General features: G+C 42.1%; 1 non-coding gene across 1 annotated transcript; it reads right to left on the bottom strand.

Annotated features, from left to right (window-relative positions):
* Positions 1 to 4,564: 4,564 nt before the first annotated feature.
* On the bottom strand, positions 4,565 to 4,694 carry LOC128654801 (U6atac minor spliceosomal RNA). The gene has a single exon (XR_008401523.1). It is a non-coding gene; the product is annotated as a U6atac minor spliceosomal RNA (small nuclear RNA).
* Between the last annotated feature and the right edge of the window lie 1,280 nt (positions 4,695 to 5,974).

Below are 5,974 nucleotides of genomic sequence, written 5' to 3'. Positions count from 1 at the left end.
GAGGAGGCTACGTAATGGCACGCACCTTGTCAAAAACGTCTAAGAACTCTCGGTACTCCTCTTGCAATTGAGATACAGAAGAAGTGCACAAGACTTTAACTGGTTTCCGAAGACAAGTGGAAATACATTGCGGAGACCACGACAAAATTTCGGACCTGCGCCAGTTGAGACTGGGATTGTGCTTTTGGAGCCAGGGATAACCGAAAACAACCAGAAAATGCAGAGAGTTTATCACCTGGAACTGGAGGGTTTCAAAATGGAGAGCCCCAACAGCCATGGATAATGGAGCAGTTTCGTGAGTAATGGGTGCGGGCTGAAGGGGCCTGCCATCAATGGACTCAATTACAAGTGCAACGGACCGAGGCAAAACAGGAATGGAGTGCTTTGATACAAAAGCACTGTCAATGAAATAGCCCGCAGCACTGGAGTCGACAAGAGCCTGGGTGACTATGGAGGAGTCCATCCAGGAAAGGAAAACCTTGACCAAAGGTTTCTCCTTTAGCAGTTCCGGGGACTAGGATAAACCACCCAAGGTCTGCCCCCAACAGGACCTTAGGTGTGAGCGTTTCCCGGCTGTGTAGGACAAGACTTCAAAAGGTGGCCCTGTAACCCACAATAGAGACAGAGCCCCTCCCTCCTCCTAAAGGCCCACTCCCCTGTGGAGAGACACGTGAATCCTAACTGCATCGGCTCAGCAGTACCTGGTGACCCGGGACCAGGAGGCATGGGAGGAGAGGGAAGCATGGGTGGGAACAAACACATAGGAGACAATGGAACAGGAGGCTTCCGCATGCGCTCCTTGAAAGAGGGCCTCTCCCTGAGTCTGATGTCAATTAGGATCAAGAAAAACATCAATGCCTCGAGATCCTCTGGTAAATCTCTGGCAGCAACTTTTTCTTTAATCGCATCAGAGAGCCCATGAAAGAAGGCAGCAACAAGGGCTTTATTGTTCCAACCTACCTCTGCAGCAAGTGTACAAAACTCAATGGCATACTGAGCAACAGATCTTGTACCTTGCTGAATGGACATGAGTCGTTTAGCAGCAGAGGAGGAGCGAGCCGGAAAATCAAACACCCTTCGAAAGGAGGCCACAAATTCAGGGTAATTTGAAATCCCAGGTTTATTAGTCTCCCACAAGGGATTAGCCCAGGCAAGAGCTGTGTCAGAGAGTAAAGAGATGAGAAATCCCACCTTAGCTCTGTCAGAGGGAAACGCCTGAGGTAATATCTCAAAGTAAATGCCCACCTGCTTCAAAAACCCTCTGCACTGATTAGGATCACCTCCATATCGCTGAGGTAGTGGTGCAGAACTGGACAAGCACCTGGTAGGAATAGGTGCAGCAGCGGAAACAGGAACAGCCATAACTTGCGGGACACTTTGGTCCAAATGTGCAGTGCGAGTCAGCAGGGTTTGCAGGGCTAGTGTAAATTGATCCAAGCAGTGATCCTGTTCATCCATCCTGGAAATTATGGCAGCTAAAGGTGGATTATTAGCGCCATCAGGATTCATGGCCCTTGCGTAATGTCCATCAGGATTCATGGCCCTTGTGTAATGTCAGGGTGCCAGGAATCAAACAGACGAGAATTGCAAAAATAATCACACCTTTATTAATAGCAAACAATAATAAAAAGTACACAAAACAAATAATAAGCCAGGAATCAAAACCAGAGCTGGTAGTCAGACGAGCCGAGTCAGGAGCCAAAGCGAGTAGTCAGACGAGCCGGAATCAGGAACAAGGAGAACAGCAGAGTCAGGAACAAGCCAGGGATCAGGAACCAGGAGGGACATCAGACAGCCAGGTAATAAACAGGAGCTCTCACAAACAGGTCTGAGACAACGCAAGGACAAAGCATAATGAACAGAGGCCCTTTAAATAATAAGTGATGACATCACAATTCTGAGACTGCATCCTGTCTCAGAATGATGATGAACACCAGTCTGGCCATAAAAGGAAGAGCAGGAAATGAACAGCATCACACAGAATGCACTAAGTCAGCAAGAGAGGTGAGCAAAATGACTGCCAGCAGCACATGGCAAACAAAAGAGGGAAAAAACCCTGACAGACACTAACTCTGTGTAAATTGCAATCCAACAAGCCCCAACTGTAGTGATTCCCTTCTCACTCCAGATTAGAGAAGAGGAAGTTTCAGACCCTGAAAAAATCCAAATTACCAGCAACAGGAATAGAAATGGATGACCCATTAGCCATGCACATAGTGGATCTTTATATAACACGTGAGATTTAACAAAGGGGGGCAGTTTGGAATGGTCAGCATATGATAGATAAGCTAAGTCAGTACCTTGCAAAACAACTTTTTCTAAGTCTTGATGACAGAAATGAGCAGTACCCGATTGCCCATCAGTGACCAGATGAAGGAGAGCTGCCCAAATGTACAGTATAAGGTTGGGTAAACCTAAGCCTCCATTGAGATATGGGAGATGTAGCTTTCTCACTGCAATGCAAGTCTTCTTGCCCTTCCAAAGCAAAGATCGAATAGCTTTATTCATATTGAATAGGTCACATTTAGTGAGTAGGAAAGGAAAGGAAGCATTAATAACGGATAGAGAATGCTAGTCATCTTATGCAGATATATCCATCCAGACAGATTTAGAGGGAGATATTTCCAATTTTGTAATTGCATAGATAAGTACAAACATTGCTTAGATAAATTAAAGTCATATAACCCCTGGGGATCTATACTTGTCAGGTTAGGTAAAGTCCAGAAGAAGACCCAAATGCTAGGGTGAACTAAAACAACACCCTTGCACTCTGAGTTTAATCCAGGACGTGACCCCACGACAACTTCTATAAGACAAGGTACTCATGATATGGAGCAGTGTTGGTCTGAGTCCTCTGGAAAGATTAATACAAATCTTGATAGCAGCAGGATAAACTTCAGAATAGGGAACTATAAACAAGCAGTTCAGGAATAGACCACAACAGAACCAGAGTTGCAGAATAAGACAACTTGATATCAGACAGAAGGAGGGTTAAACAATAAACAGTTAATAATGCAGGAGTAGGCAACTTGAAATCAGGCAGTTTGAGGGTTAAGCACAGTGTAGTCAGTAATGCAGAGTTTGGCAACTTATAATTAGGCAGTTTGAGGGTTAAGCACAGCATAGTCAGTAATGTAGAGTTTGGCAACTTGAAATCAGGCAGTTTGAGGGTTAAGCACAGCATAGTCAGTAATGCAGAGTTTGGCAACTTGTAATCAGGCAGTTTGAGGGTTAAGCACAGCGTGGTCAGTAATGCAGAGTTTCGCAACTTTTAATCAGACAGTTTGAGGGTTAAGCAATAGAGTGGTCATCCAGGCAAAGGTTTAGGAACAAAAGGCAAAATTCAAAGGTTACAGAGTACTCACGACAGCCACAGAGTAAAACAAACAAACGGGCACCGGAGGATCGAGTGACCGGAATAAGAAGCCTCGTCTGATGTCAGCTGAAGGGGTCAGCTCAGAAAGAGCAAGACATTGCTAGGCAAACAGGCACGCAAGGTGAACCGCCGGAACCTCGGCCGCAGAGCGTGACAATACTTAGGTAAGTGAGAGTAGAGGTGACTAACTTAAGTGGGTAGGGAGTAGTGTCCTCTGGAGATTTATGCAGCCATAGGAGATCTGCTTTTGACATATTGACCTTATAGCCAGAGAAACTGCCAAACTCATGAATAATCTTCAAAATAATGTGGATATTATGTTTAGGGTTACTTACAAAAAACATCATGTCATCGGAATATAGCGCCAAGTGATTAGATGTACCTTGAATATTAACACCTGAATGAGACTGATGAAATTTGGATGCAAAGGGCTCTAGCACTAAATTAAAAGGTAGTGGTGATAGAGGACACCCCTGTCTGGTTCCCCTTTACAATTAAATATCTTCAGAGAAGTGTTCATTAGTCATAATTCTAGCTATTGATAGAGAGAGTAGATGTTGTTGATGATATTAAGAAAGGGACCCTGAAAATTGAAATGTTGTATGGAAGTGAGATGATTCCATGCCACTCGGTCGAAGGCCTTCTCTGCATCTAATGACAGCAGGAAGGCCTCCAATTCTGGTCCTCCAAACCCCTCAGCACTACTGTTCCAATAGTAAGTAAGGATGCAAAGTCTTCTCAGGTTAACCACAGAAGAGTGTTTAATAATAAATACTGTTTGATCTGGATGTAAAAGGTATGGTAAAATGGGTTTGAGATGGTTAGCCAATACATTCATAAAAATGTTAAAATCAGAGTTCAGGAGGAAAATTGGAGGATAAGATTCCGAAATTGTGGGGTATTTACCAGGTTTAGGGATTAGTTATATGATCTGAGGTAAAAGCTTTAGAAGGCTTGATATCATTTTGAAAGTATCTATTGAAAAGTTTAACTAGAGTAGATGTAAGGCAGGGTTGGAGGATTTTATAGAATTCTTTTGGTAGGCAAAAGCCAAAGAAGAGATGGTATAATGTAATTACTGTGATGTTATAGGGTCATTCAGCAGATTTAAGTGGTCCTAAGAAAGCTGTGCTACCTAAAGAGAATTATAGAAGGCTGAACTTGTTTCAGGAGCAGTATTCGGTTGTTTAAAAAACATGGTTAGAGATGCCACAAAGAAGGTGTCAATGCCTTAACCGTATATGTGTTGTAAATACAACTAGGACCTCTTCCATATGTGTCAAGGAGAGTGCTAACCTTCTCTCCCTTCATACAATGTATGATGTATTTGTATTAAAAAAGTGTATATATGTGTGTGTAATACTTTACTTTAATGTTTTTTTTTTTTTTTATTATTAACCCTTTTAGGTCTGAAGTCATGCTAAATATTCCACCACAGTTTTGGCTTTCACTTAAGCGTACACTATAACTTTTAACTTGCAAAATTAGCTCTATTTAGATATCCATTGAAAGTATAGGTGCATTGAAGCAAAGTCGGCCAGGCTAACTCTTCTCTGGTTAATGCACCTTACCATGGACTTGTAATATCAAAGTCACACACGGTGCAGCAATATTGCTGATTACACCTGTGCTATCATTAGCACGTCACTTGTAATCTGGCCCAAAATGTAGTAAATTTGATAATGGGAGCAAATTGAATTCTCTTAAAATGACAAATTCAACCTGAATCATTAAAGTTTAATTTAGGCTTCTTGTGCCTTTTAACAATAGTAACTACAATTTTTAAAGCATACATCATTGTAATGTTGCTGATAAAATTGAGGCTTAAAATGTAAACACCTTTACCTCTATTATGAAATTTGCATAATTTTCCTTTGTTGAAGGAGCAGCAATGCACTACCGGGAGCTACCTAAATAAATCAGGTTAGCCAATCACAAAAGGCAAATATGTGTAGCCACCAATCAGCAGCTAGCTCCCAGTAGTGCATTGCTGCACATGAGCAGTATGCTTTTTAACAAAGGATACCAAAAGAACAAAGCAGATTTGATAGCAGAAGTAAATTATGAAGTTGTTCAAAATTGCATGTTCTGTCTGAATTACAAGTTTAATTTTGACTTTACTGTCCCTTTAATTTAGCCTCAAAGCAGTTACATCAATACTCCAAAGTCAAGCGGAGATTGCATCAGTATAGAATATTTAATAATGCATCAAATCAAAATATTAAGTTGAGATGCATGATACTTAAAGTGAAGGTCCATTTTGATGAATTAGTGCCCCGGTTTTTAATAAACCAATTAAAAACAAGAATGGAAGATAAACTAGGGGCGCCAACAAAGTGTGAATCGTTCAAACAACAAATGTAAAAGTGATGTGCAAAAAACTACTCACAAGGAAAGTGGCACCTTAAATGAATAATGTGCGATAAAGCAGGCTGACATTCAAATTCCAGCAGTCAGTATGCTGGAGGTCTCACCCAGAGGACCTGTGGAATCCAGATAGGCATCTAGAAAGTGGCACCCACTTTTTTTAGGGCCAATGGCCGGACCAGGTGAGCTGCAAGCTGATAGGTGTTCTCCTGCTGCACTCACGCCGCCGAG

This window comes from Bombina bombina, chromosome 3 (genome assembly GCF_027579735.1).
Source record: "Bombina bombina isolate aBomBom1 chromosome 3, aBomBom1.pri, whole genome shotgun sequence".
In the NCBI taxonomy this organism is placed as follows: domain Eukaryota; kingdom Metazoa; phylum Chordata; class Amphibia; order Anura; family Bombinatoridae; genus Bombina; species Bombina bombina.
Note: the sequence above shows the minus strand (reverse complement) of the source record. Positions and strands in the feature narration are given on the sequence as shown.